At 48.9% G+C, this 20760-nt stretch overlaps 1 long non-coding RNA gene across 2 annotated transcripts; it reads right to left on the minus strand.

Annotated features, from left to right (window-relative positions):
* Window positions 1-1949: 1949 nt before the first annotated feature.
* Window positions 1950-18227, minus strand: LOC139597230 (uncharacterized). Of its 2 annotated transcripts, XR_011681548.1 has the most exons (4): window positions 18080-18227; window positions 14527-14629; window positions 9362-9567; window positions 1950-7931 (listed from the first exon to the last, which is right to left on the minus strand). It is a non-coding gene; the product is annotated as an uncharacterized lncRNA (long non-coding RNA). The 2 variants fall into 2 exon arrangements; XR_011681549.1 differs by lacking the exon at window positions 14527-14629.
* Window positions 18228-20760: the final 2533 nt, after the last annotated feature.

The raw sequence follows: 20760 nt of genomic DNA on the forward strand, positions 1-20760 counted from the left end.
TATGAAAACCCCATTGTGCTAGAACAAAAATATTTTCCTTCCCTCAAATAATTTTCAATTTAAATTTATCATGAGAACTGTAATCGTTTATCAATGCAATGTGTGCTCAATAATTTTTTCAGTATGCAAAAGTTAAGGCTTGTGATAGGCAGGTAGGAAGCAGGTGGTACTAAAAACTGTGGGCCCAAGTAAAATAAAGAATGTAATGGAAGTTAACTAATCCAGTATCTAAATAAAAATGTTGGATCTAGCCTCTGACAAAGTTCTACAAGCCCCTAACATTTTGGAAAAATTAATCTACTGCCATGAACTTAACAGCTCTCTCTCAACCCTAGTTAATGTCAACACTTTCCTATTTATGACCAGAACCTCCAAGAATTTGGAAGAAAATTAAATATGAAAAGGGGAACTAGAATAAAAATTCCTCTGTGCCTATGATGCATGAGTTCTGGTTTGAAAAATGTTACAAAGTACAGTGAGTTGGGACAAATATACTTTGAATAAGAGCTGAGGATGTGCTGTGTAGAGTACGTGTAACATCTTGTTCATGTGCAAGAACAGACTGTGAAAGAAACAGCTCTGTGTGGGAGAAGCAACATCAAAGGCCCTGAAAGAACCAGTGCTGTAATAGAAAACATTTGCCTTTGAGGACTCTTTTTGCTTCTGGTCACTTCTTATTTTTTTCCTCTTTTTTTCCCCCTCCTGTATTAAAACACAGAAGGAGCATGGGTAGGGTGAGCTGGATGGGCAGCAAGGAGGGATATGGAGGGGCAGCTGAATTTCTGTGGGATTGCACAGCTTCCCTCCCACCCCCTTCATATGGAGTTTGCATCACCCTTAAAGGCTGTGGTTGTGTTTTTGGGGCAACCAAAGCAAGGCTGGAGCTCAGCCCTGTGCCTTCAGCTGGAAAGTGAGCACATGGGATTGACAGTTTGTCAGACATGTCCTGCATGGGGGCAAAGCCCTTCCTGGGGGAATGAGAGGGGAATTAAGGGTGCAGGAGTGGGACAGAGGTGCTCCAGAAGCTCTGGGCACTGTGGGAGAGCACGAGGGAGCTGGTGGGACAAGGGACTGTAGATAAAATGTGGAAACCCAGAGCACATTGGGAATATTTCTCGGTCTGCTCTGGGGTGCCCTGACCCCCAGGGGAGCACTGACTTTGACCCTCATTCATAGGGTCAGGTCTACTTTCAGTAGAAAGTTTCCCAGACTTCAAGATAGACTGGAATCCACAAAAGTGTAAAATAGATTATACAGTAGTGTAGGTGTATCACTTGGTGAGAAATTTAGGGTTTGGGATTTTTAGTATGTTGTGGATGGAAGCAACTGGAGGGCACAGGGTGTTATCCTGGGTTTCTTCTTCATGCTTCTTCTTCCTTCTTCTTCTTGGGTTTGGGTGGCATTTTGTAATTTGGCAGAGGAGTCCCCCTTGCAGCTCTGTGGGATCAGTTATTGGGTTAAAAGGGAAAATACTGGGTGTCACCTCTTATTGGACAGTTGAGTCTTAAAAGACCTTGTAACAAGAGACTGTTGGCCATTTTGTGCCTTCTAATGAAAAACTGCCCAACTCATAGTAGTGAGACTGTTTTACTGGTAAGAAATAGCAAACACCTGAGTCTGAACATGAGCTACCATCTCAGGTGCCTTCAACGCAGACCCGGGGACACCCGCAGCTGGGACCCCCACAATACAGCACCGTGAGTGGGCAGGGGAGCAGTGTCACCCTGCGGGATGGCCACGGCTGGCAGAGGCTGGGGCACACACTCGCTGTGGAGAGTCCCTGGTTCTCCTGCAGGGCTGGGGCTGTCCGTGTAGCCAGCAGAAGGCTCACACTGAGGGAGAGAGGTCACGGCACAGCTGGATGCAGGCAGCAACCTGCCCCGGCACATCCTGCAGCCTGCGCCTCCCTGGGCGCGTTTTGGGGAAGTAGCAGAATTTTTCAGCCTTGCTTTACATCAGCAGCACAGAACATGGAGCACGGAGGACCCGGAGCGAGCAAACAGCGCTTCCCTGAGCGGGCTGGGAGCTTTGTGGGGATGGGGATGGCCACGGGATGGCGTCTGGCGGCTTGCAAAGAGCAGGGAGCTGTTCGGAGAGCAGCGGTGGTGCTGCCGGGAGTGCTCTGATCTGCACTGACCCTGCAGCTTCTGTGCTAGAAACTTGCGAGGTTTTTTTCCTTTTCACTTACAAGGTAACCTCTTCTTTCAGAGTCAACACCAACTTCCCAGAGTGAGGGTTTGGACTTCATGCTAATAACCTTAAAACTGATTTTAAAAGAAGTTCTCTGTGGCTGTAAGGATAACTCAGTCCTGTGCTAGAGGGGACTGGGATCAAATTTACTTGAGAGCCTGAAATGAGTGAGTGGCCCTGCTCACAGTAAGAGAGCTTTCCTAGCAGTGCATTGCACATTGGCTCTTTTCCCTGCTGTGGCACACTTTGGTTGGGTCTGGGGCATTGCAGTGTACAAGCTGGGGTTTTCCCAAGTGCTGATGCTGCAGCGTTCCCATCAGACTGCACATCTTCCTGTTGTTTCTCTGAGTGGGCACACACAGACCTGGATGCTGGAGAAGGTACAGCAGCTTCAGCTCTGTGCCCGCAGCACCCAGGGAATGTCTGCCTGCATGGCAGCATCAGCCATGGAGCTGCTCTGCTGCCCTGGCCAGGTGAGAGCTCAGGTAAGGCTGGCCTGAACAGGACTCGCTGTCTGCTGCTGCTTTGGACACAGATTTGGTTATTTACTGAAAACCAAGGTGTAAAAGGGGGCAGCACCAGCTCTGGGCTGTGTGTCAGAGCTGCCTGCAGGGTCACAGTGTGGGCTGGGATGGTCCAAGTGCTGCCCTCCAGCTCTGTGGCCTTACCCAGCCTGGAAAAGAGCTGGGGGAAGGTGGGGGAGCCTCATGACCTTCCCAAAGGGCTTTGGGCTCCCTCCACAGCAAGTGCTGAGCTGAGCTGAGTGCTGTCAGCACTGCTGCTGCTGGGAATTCTGGATTGGCCCCTGGATCAGTGGCTGGCCCTGCTGGGCCTGTGCTGCACGTAGGTTTGGCTGGAGCTGGGAGGGTTTCTCTGCTCTTTCATAGTCTGCCTTCTCCTCTGCACGTCTCCAGCAGGAAGTGCAGATTCAGCAGGCATTGTATGCCTCAGCAGCCTGCCAGCTGCCTTGCTGAAGCTAATTCACAATTCAAGTCACTCCTGATAAGTTTGCAAACAATGTGCAGTGATTTCTGAGCTAGATAGCGGCTGAGCTGAACTCCTCCACTTCCAGCCTGTCAGTTGGATGAAGCTCTGCACTCACCTAGTGAAGCTCGTGGGTCAAATGTGGTCTCAGTATTTTGTGCTTCTGTGATGTTTCATAAACTTCTTGTTTGTTTGGGAGTAGCTTTGAGTGTCATCATTATTACTGAAACCCTCGAGTGTGTGGAGACACAGAGAGGTCATGTGGTTAGTGTTGGTTGAATGTGAGTTAGAAATTGAACCCAGGATTTCTGACTTGCAGTTTAGCTCTTTGATCACTGGATAATTGTGTTACCCCCTTTATAACACACTGGGAATTTCACTGGGAATAACTCCAGTCAAAACAAAAGCAACGTTTTTTTCTTCAGCTCACTTCATGTGGCAGCCACTGGAAGTGGCTCTGAGGAACTGGCCCAGAGGAAGAGACTCTGCACTCGTGGCTCATCAGCCCTGGCAGGAAACAGCAGGCCAAAGTTAGAAGGAACTTAAAAGCTGATGAGTGAGTGGTGCAGCAAGCACTGCAAGCAAGCAAGGCTCCACAGTCAGCAGGGGAGCTTGGGGTTCTCTGCCTCTGTCCTTATTCCACTTCCTCTCTTCTTGTTGACTTCTGTTTAACCAAAGAGGTGCCAAGGTGATGATCTGTCAGATGAGAGTTTGTAGGTGAGACTGTGCCCTCCCCTGATCTGAGCACAGCTCCCTCTGAAAAATGGGGCTGGTACAGAAAACACACTGTTTAATCTTCCTCAATATGTTTTTATGAAATTAAATTAAATCCTCATGGCTCTATATCTCAGTTTGGCAGATACTGATTTTTTTCAGACATGTGTAAGGTCAGTAGTCAAAATGCAGCAGCCTAGAACTGCAGAGTTTGACCATTCTGTGCAAAAATTGGTACAATACAGTGGCAGAAACAGGAATATCTATCACTCCTGCCAGATGATAGCAGAGTTTTTTCCCTAGGTAGGCTTTGGGAAGCCCTCCTTGGGGCACTTTCCAAAGGGCACGAGGTCACATCACAAAGCAGACTTACATTTTAGAGTGTATTTGTCTCTGTGCCATGAGTTGGGTCAGGTTTTTTTACTCCTCCTTTAGTACTGGAATTGAAAATTCAAGTTGGAGAAATGTGAAAGCAATTGGGCCTAATCCATTCCTGTTGTTACTCCTTTTGTTTTCACTGGAGTTACTCCAAGGCTGAATTCAGCATATGATGAACAACTTGTTCTCCAAAGCTGGAACTTAGGGGAGAAGGTTTTAGGGATGATCACACAACTCTGGGACTCCTTCTCAAAGAGCTGAAGCTCCCACAAGAGGGATGATATTGGTGAGTTCAGATTATTGAATTTAGTGCAGCACTCTAGTAATAAACCCTCTAGTCATAATAAGACATTATTATCCCTTAGAAGAATTACTTGAAAAAAACCCAACTGCTTGCTTAGATTAGATGGAAAAATCCTGTTGATTTCATTTACCAGTCAGCTGCACAGATACCAACCTTGAGCAAACACAAATGGTTCTGAGCCTGGTAATCCTCATCCTGCTCCCTGTCCTCTCATCTTCTCTGGGACCAGCCCCTCCAGGGTTGCTGCCTGTGAAATGTTCACTGCTCTTTGTGCACTGACAATCTCAGCTGCAGCCCAGCTCCAAGGAAGTTACAAGCCCTGATTCTGTCTTGGTTAGATGGAAAAGGAGGGTGCTACAAGCCATGGAGAAGCTGAGTGCATTTAGCTGAGTACTAGGTGCTGTTTATTTGAGTTTGGGGTGGGCAGGTTGTTTGTTTGTTGGGGTTTTTTTTCAGGATCAAGGATATTGCTGTTAGGAACTAAGATGAAACTCTTTACAAATTTGCAAGATGAACCAGTCCTCACTGCTGGTTAATTCCTCCTGTGTTCCTGTGAGCTGTTGGAGGGGTCATGGCAGAGGCAAGATCCCCATGGTAAAATTAAGCTTTTCCTTCTTGGAGAAATAACCATTACTGTCTCTCTGGCTCACTCCATTTCATTTACTTTCTAAACAGCTTAGATCACAAAGGGCTCCAGGAGGGGTGCAGCACTTCCAAAGAAAAGGCCTGGATGACTTTCTCCAATTTAAGAGAGTCTTGTGAAAGTTGTGCTTCCTGCCCTTGCCCAGAGAAGAGGATTTATAACAGATGCTTCTGCAGCCTGCATTGTGTGATTTGGAAGGTGGAGGATGCACCAATCTTGCTGTGCCAGGGAGGCCAGGGCAGCTTTCTGCTGAACAACACAAGTCCTGGCTGACAAACAGAAAATCCCAGAGCCAAGCTGACACTGAGATTCCCTTCCTGCACGAGCTCTGGTGTGCTGGGACACATCTCCTCAACAGCTTTGCTCAGGCACTGTCCAGTGCCACAGCCAGGGTTTGTCCTTGGTCTTGCTGAGGTTGAGCACTTCTCTGTTACCCTTTGGTTTTCACCTTCCTCCTCTCTTCCTTCACCTCTGGCCTGGGGATGCCAGCTGCTCTCCCTGCTGCTGCTCCTTCCAGACTTTCTCTGTTTTCAGGGATCCAAGCCCCAGTTTGTGTCCCCACAGCCCTGACTCCCAGGGATGGTACAGAATGTGCTAAGAACAGAAACAGCGCTACAGGAAGGGGCATTTACAGTGCTTATTACACTTAATTAAGACTAGAGGAAGTGCTTCCTTAGTGCCTCAGCTGATGCACTGGGTGAAATACTTTCTTCAGCAGTTAGATACTTGGGAAGTGGCAAGGAAGAACCCCTCACTTTTAAAACCAAAATAAAACAACTTTCAGTCTTACTTGTCTTGACCTGTTTCTCTCCACAGCAGAAAATGCATCACTAATAAGCTTGCTGGGGTAATGGTCAGTGAGATGCTGTTTCACTTAGATCTGAGGAGATTTTACAGAGAAGGCAGAAAATTTGATGTATTCTAGACAGTCACTGGCCCCAAGGTCAGTGGAACAAACACCAGGAAGCCAAGAAGAACAGAAAGAATCGTTAAAATCTTACAAACAGATGGATTATCACACCAAACTTTGGTTAAAGTTCACATGGCAAAGAGGATCTTTGTCTTCTGGGAGCTGCAGCTCCTGCTGTTTGTCCCCCGTGCTGCTCCAAGACAAAGTCACTTGCCCAGCTTTCCCTGGTCACCAGGAGGGCTGTAATTTGGACCAAGACTTCAGCACTAAACCAAGCATGGTTTTGCTCAGCTGAAGCACAGGGCAGGAGGGGGTGGATTTTCCCTTCCATGGCTGTAGTTCTGCAGGCACCCAAACACAATGCAAACGCCTGGATTCATGCAGCAGGGATTGGACACAGTTCAAAGGAGGGATGTGCTCAGCCTCCTTGTGAGCAAACCTCACCTTCCCTGAGAGTCCAGCACCAGGTGAGACTGGAAGCTTTTGCCTCCAGCCCTGCTGAGCTCTTATTTTGTCTCCTGTTTGGGCCTTTGCTTCGCTTCCCTTCAAACACTTGGCTCTAGGAATTGGTGCATCTCGTCTTTCACTTTGAAACTCTCTGTTCTACCAGCTACTGAGTCACCTGGGAATTGCAGATCCTAAGAGTTTGGAAGCTACAAGATATAAAAAAATAAAGCCTTTAAAAACTGTATTGTCTTAATTCTCGGAGGAGGTGGATTGTAACTCATGTCCTTGAATGCTCTGCTTAGGTGCTCAGCCCATTTCTCTTGTAAATGAAAATTTTGTTTATTTTGCCATATGAAATATTTACCCAAGAACTTTCTTCTTTCCCCAGATTAGTGGTTATGCCTGTGGAGAAAGACTGACTGCTTCTTAAAAATCTGTCAAGTCTGGGTGGAGGACACAGACAAGCAGCCTGGTGTGGGGAGTTGGCAGGGCTGTTTTGGATGAATTAATACACGACCTCGTGCTGTACTCATTTGATTCAAGCATGGACTTTTCTGAAGCAGGGAATTTTGGGTCCTGCATTCAGCTGTGAGAGCTGAATATCACTTTTCAGATGGGCATCCACACTTCTTGAAGAAAACCCCGGTTCAGTCTTGGCCATCAAGGCACTGGGTATTTTCCTTGGTGCTGTTCCAGAGCTCCATAAATGCCGTGTGTCCCAGAGAGGTTGTGACTTGTCTGGGGGCTGCTGGTCAGCCCTGTCTGCAGAGGCCACTGGGCCTGAGAGCATTGAGGGGCACATCAGGGCCAGGCCCTGGCAAGTGCTGCAGATTTTACCTTTTTTTGTTCCCTTTAATTTTGCTGTAGTGCACGGCCACACTTCAGGGCTTCCAAGGGCTGCTTCTCTAATCTCCCCAGCAGGATTACTGCCTCTGGAAATCATGAGGGCTTGGACTAGCTATCAGCTTTATCAGGAAAGCTTCTTTCCGGCCAAGCCAGTGAGAGCTTTGCTAAGCAGGAACCTTGGGTTGAAGCTGCTCTTCTCATATTTCACAGATGGCCTCAATGAATGATTTACTAGCAGAGCAGAAGATTAGCCAGATTCCTCCAACTGCATCTCAAGTCACATAAAGCACTTGGTTTTACTGGAGCGTGGGCCATTGCTGTTCCTTTAGCCTCGTTAGAGGGTTTTGCAGTGATTAATTGCCCGGCCCTCCCTTCCCTGGGGATCAGGTGTCTCCTGGGGAGGATCCACGCTCCTCACACGAGCCCTGGAGCAGCTGTGCCACTGCAGGCTGGAACCCAAGAGCCCTGAGATGTGCTGTCTCCAGCTGCGCTTTACTGGAGATGTTCGTGTCCTCCTGGAAGAGAGATGGTAAAGGGAATACTTAAAATATGCAATGAGGTGTTCCCATAAAATTATCAAAAGCTTTGCTGAGTCTTCCTGTGGAGAAAAGCATCACTGCAGAGTTCAAGTGAACAGTGGTTTTGGGAAGGGCAAAACCTCCAGCTTTAATATTTTAACTATCTCCAAGGCTTGGATGAGCTCTCCTGGGGGAAGGGAGATTACCCCATGTTTGCCTGTTACAGAGTTTCTCACATTTTTCTCCTTTACACTTGGCAACCAGAACTCTGTGTCTGTCTGTCTATGGCAACTTCTACAGAATCTGGCTGTTTTAAAAGACTGCAGTATTGATTTAAACATCCAAATTGGAAAAACAGGGTTTAAAGTGGACCAACTTTTTCCTTTAGAGTGAGACTCGTTAAAGATCTTTTTAAATTATTTACAAGGGATCTCACAAGATGAGCAGATCTTTGCATGTACTCATTTGTATGACTTCCATTGTGCTTTTCTCCCCGTCCACTAAATCAAAGCACAACCCTGAGGTCACTAAAGGGCTTGCAGGGAGGGATGGCCCATTGCTATCCATGTATGAAGTGTGCATGCCATAAAGCCTAAAGCAGTATTGGCATGTGCTGATCTCCTGTGAACAGGCTTTGATTTACAGCCCTCAGAGATGAGAGCTCTGGGGCTCGCTGGGGGAATCAACCCCTACCAGAAATGCTTAAAATACTTGGAGTTTAGCCAAGAGGCTAAGAAAAGAGGGGTTTGTATCTTCCTTTCTCTCTGCTGTGATCTCCTCTCATACAACTCTTAGAGCTGTGCAAGACACAGGGATGAGAAGAAACAAAGCCTGGACACTTTGTCCCCAGGACATCAAAAGTCATTGAAGATCCACAGTCTCCCCCAGAAGTAAAAGCATAATAAAATTTGCTACTTTTCTGATTTTTGCATCACCATTTAGACAGAAAAATTTGGCCTGAACCTGCACCCTGGCAGTTCCTTTTGGTTGAACCTGTGGCATAAAGGAGTCCCCTTGATGAAAGCTCCCCCACTGCAGTTCTTCAGGGCTAAAATGTTCCCACAATAGCAAAATTTTAACCCTGAAGCAGGGTGAGGGAAGAGTTATAAAAAGTACAGGACCACAACATTCTGTTTTCTCCTCAGTGAAGGTAGAAATAAAACATTTGTGCACATTTCCAGGACAGTTGTGTCCCATATAAATGAGCCCATCAGCATTTGTTGCACAATTTTTCAAGCCTATCAGTCAGCAAAGCAGACCTTTATTTTGAGATGAGTGCATCCTCCCCATGGTCCAACTGGCCTGTAGGAGCAGAATATTAACACCAAACATCACTTTAAAAGCAAATGGCATCCTTTGATGTTTAAATATAAAAAAGGACAGCCTGTGTTTATGAGGGCAACACCAAATCTCAGGGGATTACTCACCATGGCAATTTTTTGAGGCTTTTAAGTCACTCACACAGATTTTATCCATAGGCTGCCAGACCAGGAGGATCCCTGGGGTTGCCTGAATGTGATCTCCCACCAGTGACCATGGAGGGTCTTGGAGCCCTGCAAGTCCTCATCAAAGACTGAGACTCCACTTCTCATTGCCAAGCAGATGGGGCTGTTGATCATGGTTTGAAAAGGCACTGTCAAAAGATGGAGAAATTAACAGGAAGATTTCAAAGTTGTGAAAAAAGACTGTGAAAGAGTGAATTTCCTTAATTTTTTAATGTCTCTCATTTTTTTTAGATGTAAGATCTCTGTGCCAGATGCACCAAAAGGACACCTGGGACCCCAATGTCATACTCAGAAAAGGTGTTGGGCTGTGATTCCAGCATTCCTGCCTTTTGCTGTGCATCCCACCACATGTGCCTGTGTCAGCAATGGTGGGACAGCTCTGCTAGAAAACTTTCCTCTTCCAGTGCTGTCTTGCTTTTTATTCTGTTCCTCCTGGTTTTCTATTCCTCCTGTCACTGCCAGTGCAGCAGTGGATCTGCTCCTACAGAAGGGATTGCTCTCCATGTGTCTGTGATGCCTCAGGTTTTAGCTTCTATATTTTTCAGATTCTGTGCTGCTTTAGAGTGTAGTTCTGAGATTCACATTAGGGGATGGTGAGCTCTGTTCACAGAGCACGGAGACAGAACAATTCCTTCTCTAGCTGGGGACCAAGGACAAATGATCCAAATCTCAGGCTCAAGAGCACAAACAACATGGACTGAAGAGAGAAAAACAAGCAGGATGGGACTGCATGGGCTAAAGCTGGAATTGAACAATTAACTCCAAGATGCAAATGGAGCACAACTTATAAAAGGGAGAGACCCTGTGAGTGGTTGTGCATTTTGTGACCATTTTGGCTCATCTTGGGTAGAGCCTTGGCTGGGCTTTTGCACTGCCCAAGGTGTATCCATGGAAGCCTTTTAATAAATCCCTACTTTATTCTTTAACTCTGTCCAGCCTCTGTTCTAGGTCAGCCTTCCCAAGGCAACACCTGCCCTTGTCCATGCACAAATTTAAGATACCCCTTTTCAAAGGTAAACAGGAATTGGAAAGAGCAACAAGCTAAAAATTGAAATAAAAATGTATTTATGAGATTACTTAAAATGCATATTTCTTACTATTTTGTGAGGATTCTGCCTGACGCCAGCATGAGGGCGATTGTTTGGGAGCAGAGACAGGCAAGGATAGGAAAGGAAACAGCTGTGATCCCTTTTTGGAGTGTTTGCTCTTATTCATCCCCTTAGATGTATCCCAATGTAAATAACCTTTCAGATCACTTTACAAAGTGATTGCTAGGTGGGTCTGAGGAGAAGGTATTCTGTAATGTAATAATTTCTGTTTTTTCTCTTCATTTTCCTGCTTGCTCATAGAGAGGAAATGTGGCTGGTTGTTAATTTGGAAGCATTTGTAGTGGTGAAGGCATAATAGATATGAAAGTTCACAGGACTCTGACAACTGCCAGTGTACTGAGGCTTGCAGAGGAAAAAATGAAAGCTGCCTGTAAAGCATTCCCATTTGTCATGGAAACCCCACAATACCCCAGGACAGCTGCTTGCCTGGGATCTGTACCTCATATGTATGGAACCAGAACAGACATGTGCTCTGTTGTACAAAAAGTACAACCCCACAGAGACAGGTAAATCATTCTTTATAAGGGAAAAACATCATCTAGAATTAATGTTTTCTGTAAAAGATGATTTGCAGGGTTCTCTTGCTATCCACCATAATCAAAAATATGGCTTAAAGTACATAAATTACAGTATTTTATATTCCAGTGCCCTAGTGCCTCCTCTGGAGATGGATTTGGTGGTGCTGCAAGTGTGGCTGGAGAGCTGGTGGGGTCTGGTTTGGCAAGGAGCTCTCCTGTTGTTGAGCACAAAAATGAAACAGGTGGCAAAAGTTTCCTGGGAGATGCTGGGTCTGGAGTCTTTCCTCCCCTCAAGCCACTCTGTGCTTTACCTTGCCCTCCATATCAAATAATTTGGTGAGGCTTCACTTGAAAATTAGAATGGAAAAAGCCAGTCCTGGGCTGAAGCTTTACCAAGCAGCTGGGAATTAGGAAAGGCTAAGCTGTGATGCAAAGGTAACACAAATTTCATGAAAAGGGTGACCTTCTGGAAAAACTCCCTCTGGTTGTTTTGGGGTGCATTTCTTTTTCATGGGGTATCTTTACAAGGGTTTCAAACATATCCTTGAACTTCGGTGTGACCGGGTTGCTTGGGAGACTGTCACAAAAGTCCCTCAAAAAACCAGGGGTATTGCTGTGAAGTTCAGGGAGGAGAAATAATCCCCATCAAGCTCCCCATGAGCCTCCTTTTTGGTATATTTTTAGCAATGGCTCCTTTTAGTTCAGTCTGTGTCAGGAAATTCTGTACTGAGCTTCCCCCTGTGCCACGCTGTGCCAGCAACGTCACACGGGCAAAGCACCTCAATGTGGAAGAGTTTATCTAATATTCATTTCCTCCCATCCTTTCTTCTTCTCTCTACTTTTTGGTTATGGCTTCAAATAACCAAACCAAGGAAGACAGTAAACCTTGTAGAACAGGGCTGACAAAATCATGAAAATAAAACTGCAGGATTAACCCAATTGCAGGCTTAGTGTGCACAGACATAGGAAAGTGAAAGAATACTGAAGGAAGCTTTCAAAACTTTGTTTCTTTGCCAGAGCTCAATCTCCAGACACTAATTTAGCTGTGCTAGTAATGCATTTAAATGTGTTCCTCTGTTAAGCAATATATTCCCTGTGGAGCAGCTCTGGAGCAGCTGTTAGCTCTGCAGGCCGAGGTCTCTGGGTCAGGAGCGCTCCTCTTCCACCATCACAGCCCCTGACTGCTCCACACAGCCCTGATCTGTCTTCAGGAAAGGTGAGTTCCAGCTCTCAAAGTGCTGCAGCTCAGCTGCTGACAGAGGCTGAGGGCAGCTCGAGTGTTTGCTGCTCTGCCAGAGGGAGATGGCGTGGCTGGAGACTCAGCACTGTCCCTGTCACACCAGGACACTCAGCACTGTCCCTGTCACACCTGAGACTCAGCACTGTCCCTGTCACACCAGGACACTCAGCACTGTCCCTGTCACATGTGAGACTCAGCACTGTCCCTGTCACACCAGGACACTCAGCACTGTCCCTGTCACATGTGAGACTCAGCACTGTCCCTGTCACACCAGGACACTCAGCACTGTCCCTGTCACACCTGAGACTCAGCACTGTCCCTGTCACATGTGAGACTCAGCACTGTCCCTGTCACACCAGGACACTCAGCACTGTCCCTGTCACACCAGGACACTCAGCACTGTCCCTGTCACACCTGAGACTCAGCACTGTCCCTGTCACACCAGGACACTCAGCACTGTCCCTGTCACACCTGAGACTCAGCACTGTCCCTGTCACATGTGAGACTCAGCACTGTCCCTGTCACACCAGGACACTCAGCACTGTCCCTGTCACACCAGGACACTCAGCACTGTCCCTGTCACACCTGAGACTCAGCACTGTCCCTGTCACACCAGGACACTCAGCACTGTCCCTGTCACACCTGAGACTCAGCACTGTCCCTGTTACATGTGAGACTCAGCGCTGTCCCTGTCACACCAGGACACTCAGCACTGTCCCTGTCACACCTGAGACTCAGCACTGTCCCTGTCACACCTCTGCTGAAAACAGCACTGGCTTTACTGTGAGGAGCAGTGCCTGGCAGCTGCATGCTCACATAACCTGCTGCTCCCATGCATTCAAACACACACACTTCATTTTCTTTAACCTGGTCTTCCTTTTCCAGTGCCTCCAGGCTCACAGAGAGCCCATGGCCAGCTGAGACACCAGGGCTGAAGGAGAACAGCCTTGACTTTGTTGCTGCTAAAGAGAGAGATTACATTTAATGTAAAAGTTATTGTCTTGGGCAGCCTTCATCTCACCAGTGCACAATTCCAGAATGCTTTAAATTAAGTCTGGAGGCTAAAAGTGTGTTAGTCATTGCCCATACATCTTGGGGAAAGCAGGGCTCTCTAAAGTTATTGTTAGCATTAGGCATCTGGTTTATGTTTATAATGATTTATTCAGCAATGGGAGACAGGTAAGGAACTATCGTGAAAGACAAACTAGAAAAGATTGGGTTTTTCAAAGCTCTGAAGCCATTGTTAAATCAAAGTTGTCTGACTTCAAAAGGAATATATAACTTGATTAGATTCTTTAAACAATGTACAATGCTCACAAAGTTGGCAGCTATTATTAGAGGCAGAGTTGGTAGCACAGCCTGCTCTGGAGGTTCATGTCCCTTTTAAGTACAAGATCCTGTTCTTATATCATGACCCTGACTTTTGGGGTTTTTTTAAGGAAAAAAAAATTCAGCCAAGTACTTCAATGGCCTGCAAGAGCCAGGAAAGAATACATTTTTTTTTTTCAGTATTAGAATAATTCAGGAAATCCTTTCTTTGCAAAGACCTAATGCTTCCATACTTTGAAAGGGGGACTTGCAATCCAATGTGGGAAGATAGGCTTTGTGCTAAAGAGGGCGTGTTGCCATTGCCATAAGGGTCTGGCCACAGTTTTTTCAGTTTTATGAGGCTCTGAAGAAGTCTAGTTTGTGTCTATGCAGCAGGGCTTTGCAAGGGCTTAGCTAAGATTAGAGAAGAGTCTCTGCTCGTGTCTCCTGGTGCCTGGCCCTCACTGGCCCGTGCCACTGGTGGAATTGATCTTCCTCATCCGCTGTGCAGCAGGACCTGGGGAGGGACCAGGGGCAGCCCAGGCACTGCAGTGCTGAGGGATGGAGCAGGGATGGGGGCTGTGCCTGGAACAAGGAGCCAGGGGGACAGGGCAGCTTGGGAAGGCTGAGAGGTTCTTTGGTTCTCTGCCTGTTTGATCCCCTCTCCCAGCCTGATGGGTATTCCCTTCTTCTCCTGCCAGAAAGGACACTCACAAGCAATAATCCTCATTTCCCTCCAGGTGTGGATCAGGCAGGGAACACCTCTCTGGCTGCAGCTGCCCCAGGCTGTGGAGCTCCCACCTCAAGGGCAGGAGGGCAGCCCAGGCCCTCCTGGGATGGAGGTGAAAGCTGAGTCTGGAGACCCTCAGCTCTTTGCTGAACACACCATTTTGCTCACCTCACCTCACTCACTTTTTGGATAAAAGAAGCTGCTCTGGCTTGCAGCTGATGCACTCAGCAGGTTCAGTCTCCACAGTGGCAATCCCAAGCTGCTGGACAGGGGCTTCTCAATTTTCTGTGACACAGAATGGACAAATCCATGTCATCACTCTGTTCTCTGCCTTGTTCCAGACTAACCTGCCTTCCTGCTGAGGAGTGGTGAAGGGACACAGGGGCTGGGCAGCCAGAGGTGCCAGCTGCCAGAGCAGGCTGGACATTTCCAGTGCCTGCTGTTTGCCTGCAGGATGCAAACCAGGTCTGTGTAACTATAACTGCATGCAGGCATTGGATTTACTTGCCTTGGTTTTTATTCTCCAAAACATCCCTTGACCCAAGGGATAACCCTGCCTTGGGTTTGCCAGCCTGCCAAGGAAAAATTCAATAAAATGTTGTGGATTTGGGGGGCGTACTCTGCTCACGGAGAACTTGCCAGGGCTCTGCTATAAACTCAGCACACCTGTGGCACCAGGTTGAGCCAGTTCTGGGCAGAGTCACCTGTCAGACCTGCAGCCATCCCACAATGGAAATAAACAACCCATGTTTTGCATGGCTGCCCTTCACCTGAGGCGAACCCTACACACACCACCCATCCCATCACTCTTGTCCTGGCCAAGTCACCTCCTAAAGGTGTCCCTGGGCTGGGGAAGGGCACAGCACACCCTGAATGCCTCTGGGTGACATCCCACTGTGGGACACACATGGTGTGAGCACCAAACCAGCACTCGGCGTGGGGAGTTCGTGGGGCTGCTGGAAGAAAGCCAACACCCCACTCCTGCTCCAGATAGAAAAATGTCCCAGCCCTGGATCCACCCAGCTCAGCCAGAGCAGGGCTGCTTGGCCAGACAACAGGCCTGGCTCTCTCTCCAAAGTGGATGAGTGCCAAAGGGGATTTTTAATTTCCAGATGCTTTAAAAATAAAAATAAAGCCTCTGCTGTAAACTGGCTTTGAATGGACGCCTCCCCTTCAGCCAAATAGCTGACTGATACCAGTGAGCTGACTGGGCAATAAAACCTTGCACTGCAATCTGCTGCACTGGCCAGCCCTGTGCCGAGCTCTGCAGTTGGACAGGGCTCCCTGCAGAGCTGGGGGTCCCATGGAGCCAGCCTTCCCCATGGAGCCAGCCCTCCCCAAGGAACCAGCCCTTCCCACAGAGCCTGTCCTCCCCACAGAGCCTGCCCTCCCCATGGAGCCTGCCCTCCCTGCCACCAGGCAGGCAGACACGCTCCCAAAGCCCTCTGGCTCCAGATAAAAATCTTTATGCACTCTTCATTTCCATTTTGCTCCTTTGAGGGGAGGTGAAAATGCTTTACAAGAAGAAAGTTGGCAATAGTGGAATGGGAATGAAAAGATTTTGGGGGAGTGTTTGTCCTGAACATTCAAAAGGTGTGTGGATGTGGCACCTGGGGACGTGGTTTAGCAGTGAACACAGTGGTGCTGGGTTAATGGTTGGACTGGATAATTTTAGAGGGCTTTTCCATCCTAAACCTCTCTGTGATTCTATCCTGGGGGGCAGGAGTGGTGGCAGGGTGACATTGCAGGACCCTGTGCACCTTGCTGGGGATCAGGACACAGATGGTTCTAAGCCAGCCCTGGGTGAATCCCTCCACAAACAACCTAAACCTGGTAGCTGCCAACCAGCAGAACAAGACTGGTGCATGAATTTCTGTGTCCCTGGGAGCTGGGGCAATTCCTCCACAGCCCCCATAACCCAATTTTGGCTGCCCTCTAGAGATTTGGGCATCCCCAGCCTGCATGGATGTGGCTGTTTCACGTGCTGTGGCTGTGCCAATGTAAATGAGATGGCTCCCACATCTGTGCCAATGCCAGTGAGGATGGGCCATGGCAGGGACAGGGACACCTGGGGCTCTGCAGCCCATCACCTGCCCACTCCCCTCCTGCTGCCCACCATCGAGGGTTCCAGAGACATCTTCTCCCTGGTGGGTGGAGGCAGGGGCTGAAGGCAGCACATGTGGGTGCCCTCCCCTCCTGCTGGAGGTGATCCAGGTGTGCAGCAGCTCTGTCTGGCAGCATCTTTGGGGGCTCCTCTGCCAGACATTGTGTGACCCACAGGGGAGGGGGATATGTCTAATCCTTGCTCCTGTTTCAAATGTCACTCAATTCCCCGTGGCACCTCACAAAAGGCTGAATGGACAGCAAGCATAAGGGCGGGATAATGGTTATGCTGGGAATGCCTTTGAACAGCCCTGGCCTGCCCCCGCAGGCTCCGGCTGGCACCGGGGATGCCACGTGGTTCTTGTGTGTCTGAAGTTTTGAAGGTGGGAGACAGGATCCTGACTACAACATTTGCATCTGGGTTAGAATTTCAAATGCCAGAATGTACATCTGTGTTGCTCCATTTTAGTAATTTCTTCCTGACTTGATGTGCCTGGTCATTGACTAAGAACCACAACAAATTTGCTTTTTTACCCTGCTCTTGTGTGGCTTATTAATTACATCTCCTGTGACACTGCAGTCCGGCCTCAACGGATTCGTTTGGGATTCTCCTGTGATATGCATGCTGTAGCAGCAGATAGCAGCACATAATCATTTAACATATGAATGCTGTCAGAGAGTTTAATCAAACCCAAAATTGCCGCCTTTGTGCCTTGCACTAACTCGTTGTGACTGCACGAAGTGAGCCCAGCTCCTCAACACAAAGAGCAATCTCAGCCTGGCTCTTTGTCTACTCTCTTTGTATAATTTCCTGAACCCTGCCCTGTTCCACCTGCTCACTAATGTTAAGCTTATTTATGGATAATTTATATGCAGCCCATTCCACAAATGCACAAAATGCACGGGGTTTAGTTTTTTAGAGGAGCTGTGGGAACGAGCCTCTCACCACGCGTGTTCCCTCCACTCTGCAAGTCCCCAAGTCCAAATGCTCCATCAGCACTTTCTGAGCCTTCCCTGAAACACCGATGCGTTCCTGCCCTCGCACCGGGAATCCAAACGCTCTTTTGGGGGATGGAGGATAAGTCACAATTTTTTTTTTTTAATTTATTTTTTTTTTAACCAAGGATGTCAGGATGGCGGCCGCTCCCCCTCGGGCTCTCTCCACGGGCAGAGCCCAGAGCGATTCTGCGGCGCTCGCAGCGCTGAGCCGGCGCTCCCGCAGGAAGTGCGGGGTTCCTGGGAAGCATTGTTCCCGTGCTTGTTTGTTCCGCGCCGGGAAGAAGCAGAATAAAGGGCAGAGTACGGGAGCAGCTCCTGCGGAGGGAGCCGGCGAACCGGACCGAGTGCCCCGGCTGAGCCTGCAGGAGCAGCCCTGCCCGCACACAGCCCCTGCTCCGCGCCTGAGCCCGCTCCGGCTTTTCCTACCAAACGGGCAGCAGGACAAAACTGTCCCCAGATACTGGCCTGGCACCCCACTGTGTCCCCTCCTACCCCAGCCTCATCCCCATCCCAGCTCACCCCCAGCCCACTCAATCTCGTGTCATGTCATGTTCTCTCATCTCCTCCCACCCTATCCCATCCTCCCATCCCATCCTATGGCTCTCCTTGTCCTGGTAAGACAGCACAGCTCACCATGGAATCCTCAGGGATGTCCTGCTCCCACTCCAGGTGCTGCACCAGTGCCAAGGGAAGGACCCACAGCAGCTTTTTTGTGCTGGGGAGCTCTGCAGGGAAAGCTGAGATTTGACCCTCTGCCATCCAGCTTCAGTTGAGTGTGCATAAAAAACTTCTGCTTTCCAATGAAAAAAGTTTGTTCATGGTCTTTTTTTTTTTTTTTTTTTTTTTTCTGTGTGTGTAGGGCATGAATGGGAGTATGGGACAACTGGGATTGACTCCTATTCCCAGGAGTTGCTGGCCTGACATGGACAAATGACAAATATTGCAAGGACTATTAAAACTATTGCTGATAAAAGGCAAGAATCTGGGAAAACAGACTAGACTGGACTATTTTTAGAAGCAGTGGCATCTGGACAGCATGAGAAATGGTTTGTACAAATTTAGTACAGCTGATGTTTGAACAAGAAATTTGCGGGCAAAACTCCAGCACAGGCACCATGACCAGCACAAAGCAGCAGCTCCAATGCCAGCCAGGAACACCCACGGCCAGGTGTCACTCAGAGCCACCAACAATAGGGGCACGAGAGCAGCCAGTACTTGGGAGGGCTCTGGACAAGGATTTTCTGTGATGCTGTGTCCCTGGGCAGATGTGTCACACCATGGTGCCACCACAGCAGCAATGTGCCAGTGGCCAGCTGGTCTGCTTCAGGTGGAGTTGGAGCGGGAGGCTGGGCAAAGTTTGTGGTCAAAAAAACCAACACTGTCAGCATTTAAAATAGCCAAACTATTTAAAAATTAAGTGCTGGTGACTCCTGATCCCAGACAATTTTGCCTGCCTGTATTTCTGCAGCAGCTGGGCTTGAGAGAGGGAAAAGCCCTGCAAGTGCAGTGTGGTGCTCCCCAGTAAGGGGACATACTCATCTTACATCCAGAGAGCCATTTAAATTGCTGATAGAAAACAGACATTGCCTGGCATGTATTTTCTCTCCACCCGTGCAAGGAATTAATCTCTCTCAGTTGTTACTGATACATCCCTCTTGGTTTTATTTAACAATGATTTGGATTTGGAATCAGGGTCCAACTGACTCCAGCTGTGACTGAGGGGACATTGGCCTGGACCAGTGAGGTTTGAAGAACGAGTGGCACAGCTCCCCCCTGCAGATTTGCCCTGCACAGACTGAGGGTGGGGGGGATCCAGCCAGGCATGGCCAAGGGCAGCTCCAGGAACTGCAGCTCCCAGTTTGCAGGACAATGGGATGGCCAGTGCAGTTATCCCCTGCAGCATGTGGGACTGCACACTGAGGGTGCTGCACAAGGCCCAGGAACCTTTGCTGCCCACCCTAAACCCAGACACCACCCTGGGGTGGGGTTTTTGTGCAATCTGGCATCCAAGTCCTTCAGTGCACCTGTGTAGTCAGTGCTGATGCCAGGGGTCTGGGGAATGGCAGATTTGCTGCCATGATGTGGCCACAGATGGTGGCCTTAGACTGATATGTCCTCATCCCCAGCAGCTCCAGCAGCTCCCTGCATTCCTCCCTGCCTGAGCTACCTCCTTCCTCATCCCTGTAGGACACTGCTCTCACCCTGCAGACTGGAGCCCCTGCCCTCCCCTCCCCTTTGAACACAGCAGCCCCTGCACCACTGCTCCCAGTCTGGCTGTGTATACAGAGACTGGTTCCAGTCCTGGCAGGGAGAATCAGGTCTGCCCCCAGATCTCAGCAAGGGCACAGGGTGCCACTGAACTGGGGGTGAGAGGGAGCCCAGCCCTTCAGTCACAGCAAAGGCAGCAGAGACACCCCTGATGGCTGTGTCGTGATAGAAGTAATGAAAAAGTGCCCAAGTTAAACCCGGACCATCTGTCTCTGTTTTGTAACCTGCTTCTCTGGTTGGAGCTGGCAGCTCGATGGCTCAGCAGGCTATGGGCCTTTTCCAAAGGTTACTGGAGGGAGTGTGAACCATCTTGCCATGGCCTTGGGGTCCCAGACCCAATTTCTTCATGGAAAAAGCTCTGGGTGAGTTCTAGACACAGCACTTGGGCACAGATGGGGCAGCTGTGTGTGGCTGGGAGCCCCCCAGAGCCAGCTCACCCAGGTTTGCAGCCCACCAGCAGCAGAAGAGGCAGGCACAGGGAGAGGGAACCAGGAACTGGCGAGGGGGTCTGGGCACAAAACCTCCTTTGTGCAGCCCAGACACACAGAGGCCACAGCACCCCTGAGACTGGCAAGTCCCTGTCCCCTCGCCCAGTGACAGAACAAACTGTCACTGCCCTTCCCCCCATTGCTTTGCTGTGGTTGCTCATTGTTTGTGTTTGGACATCCACTGGGTACTGGTGAAAGCACTGAGAGCCCAGACAAAGCACTGAGAGCCCAGACTCACAGAGTTTCGTGTATTTCACCACCACTGATTATTCATCCAGTAATCTCAGATTGAGTGTGGTTTTTATTATTTGCTACTCTTCAGTGTCCTGTTTAAAATGTTTCCAGCCCAGGCACAGGAAGAGCTGCCCTGTGCCCCACCAGACACACGCACACACAGCAGAGCTCACTGGCACAAAGCACTTCCCAAACATCTCGGTGAGCACACAGCACGTGGGAACAACCCAGCTCGGCTCAGCAACCCTCATCTTTCCCCAGAGGAGACTCTGTTTGCTGTGGTGATGACCTCTGTCTCCATAACCAATCATTAAAACAGAGAAT

The sequence above is a fragment of the Agelaius tricolor genome, unplaced genomic scaffold, assembly GCF_023055355.1.
Source record: "Agelaius tricolor isolate 1412-34295 unplaced genomic scaffold, bAgeTri1.0.p SCAF_17, whole genome shotgun sequence".
NCBI lineage: Eukaryota > Metazoa > Chordata > Aves > Passeriformes > Icteridae > Agelaius > Agelaius tricolor.